Raw genomic sequence first — 2517 nt, forward strand, 5'->3', positions numbered from 1 at the left:
AGTTTCAATTCCAAGAACAGGGATACAAAATACACTTCTGAGAATTAACCAGTGGCATAAATGCACCCCTTTCCTTCTTCCGCACACATTCTCGCTGTGTACAGTAGTTTCCTTCTTTTGAGTCTGCCACTGCTTTGTCTGTTCACTTCAAAGCCATATTCAGAAGCAAATCTCAAACACAATGCAGTGGGCACCCCTTTCCTTCTTCCGCACACATTCTCTCTGTGTACAGTAGTTTCCTTCTTTTGAGTCTGACACTGCTTTGTCTGTTCACTTCAAAGCCATATTCAGAAGCAAATCTCAAACACAATGCAGTGGGCTGGTGTCAGCCTACCAGAGCTGAAATGTTTTGTTTTAGAATTGTCTTAACAGCTAACTCTATTGGTCTAGATTGGCCAACCTTGGTCTACTCCATTCATTTATTTTCATGAAAATAGAGACTTCTGTTGCTGATTCATATAAAAGCATCCATTAGATTCGAGTTCAGATAAAATAATTATTATTCTGATAAACTGCTCCATTTGCATTAGCTCTTCTGGGCAATAGGCAGAGGAAATAAATACTTGTATGTCTGTAAGTAATTCTAGTGGAGAACAGAGGTCTCTACTTTAAACATGTTTTAAGTGTTGCCTTAATCCCTGATAAACATAAATCACCCATCAACTAAACTTCCTATTGTCTCTGTGTCCTTCAGACACATTTAAAACATAGCTACCTCTTGTTGATACTTGGCCCTGGCTGAAATAAAAGATGAAGAATCTAAGGAAGAAATTGAACTGAATGCATTGTATTCAAAACACCTTCCACTTACTGTGGCTAAAGGATGAGATTAGAGAGAAGTTATCATTGCAAGTGGCTTAAGGCAAAGTCATGCATCAGAGGCCAAGAAAGAAATAAGGAAAATTCAGTAGTGTGTACATTCTGGAAAGAAGCTGGTTAAGACAAAATCTAGCAAAATTGTTACTGAGGATCAATACTTCCTTATTACCTATAGGTCCCTTTTATTATTTTCCTAGATGGATTGCAAGATTTGAAGATACTGATGAAAATTTATCTCCATTTGTATTTAATAAATCAAATACGAATATAACTCTAACAAATAAAGCATAAATCATCATGAGATAACTGGAGACAACTTGGTTAGCTAGCACTTTAGAATTTGGGGTTAGCTTTTGCTTTGTTGAAACAAAACACTTGTCTGTAAGGAAATTTTAAGGAGGCGTTTATTAAATTCGAAAACTGGGAAAGACTACCTGTCAAGATGGGGAAAGGTCTGCCCACCTGAGGTTAAAAGAAGAGGTTTGGGGATTCAGGAATAAGAATGTGAAACAGAGGACATGGCTGCCTAATCATCTGCAAGCATTCATAGGGAGCATTCATGAGGGACAAGGCTTTGCATTTTGAAGAAAACTGAAGATTCAGCAAAATTACAAGAAAGTGTTATGGAAGGAGAAAAAGTCTCAAACATCACAGGAATCCCAATTCACAGATCGATATCCAGATCATCTGAAACATATCTACTTACCTGAAGAGGAAAGACTCAGGAAACAACTGAGCAGCCTTTGCTTAAAAAACAGTGTAGCATTGACCAGCCTCAGCCAGAAGAGCAATTTAGCAGAACAGTAAACTCCTTTACTGTTCCAAAGAAAAATAAAAAGAAAACATCAAATCTAAAAGCACAAGAAGAATATGAACAGGTACAAGCTAAGTGTGCTGCTAAGAAACAAGAATTTGAGAGAAGAAAACAAGAAAGGGAACAAGCTCAAAGACACTATAAAAAGAGGAAAATGGAAGTGTTCAAAATATTAAGCAAAAAGACTAAAAAGGGCCAATCAAATGAATTTGCAAATGAAGTATCTTCTTCAAAAAACGTAAGAAAAAAATTAAATTAGACATTTTGTCCTTAAGGGTTAAAATACGTGCTGACTGTCTCTGTTGGGATCTTTTTCATATATACTGGGTGCTTGCTAACATTGAACTAAATTTGTCAACATAAACTGGATTGTTAAACCACACTAAATATAAAATGTCGATATATTTTTGTTCTTATAAAATAAAACTTTCTATATATGCTCTAATATAACTTGTTTCTTATATTTTTTGCCTCTGAGGGAAGATTGGCCTAAAGAACTGGAAGAACCTTCTATTTGGAAGCCAGGCTCAAGCATGAAATATTTTTGTATAATATGAAATTTGAATGAAATAAAATATTTTGAAAATAGGAAAAAAAATGAAAGCAAGAGGTTTTTATAGTAAAAGTACAGGAAAGTATGGGTGGTAAAGAAGATGCCAAATATTTTTTAAAAAATATAACACGTAAGTGATTATGTCAGGTTTCCAGGACAATTTCAATTTACAAAACAAAGTTAATGGTGTTTATTGTACTAAGTCGAATGATTATACCTATTTTTTATCTAAACAGTGGGTTTCCTGACATCAGTAAATTCAAGTAAAATGTCTGTTTCTTAGGGCCTGAGGGAGCAAGTCACTTAAAATTTGAACATGGAGTCACTTCGG

At 35.0% G+C, this 2517-nt stretch overlaps 1 pseudogene; it reads left to right on the top strand.

Annotated features, from left to right (window-relative positions):
- The first annotated feature begins 1248 nt into the window (after positions 1–1248).
- On the top strand, positions 1249–1875 carry LOC103581534 (annotated as a pseudogene).
- The last annotated feature ends 642 nt before the right edge of the window (positions 1876–2517 follow it).

Source organism: Galeopterus variegatus, unplaced genomic scaffold (genome assembly GCF_000696425.1).
Source record: "Galeopterus variegatus unplaced genomic scaffold, G_variegatus-3.0.2 Scaffold13275, whole genome shotgun sequence".
Taxonomy (NCBI): Eukaryota; Metazoa; Chordata; class Mammalia; order Dermoptera; family Cynocephalidae; genus Galeopterus; species Galeopterus variegatus.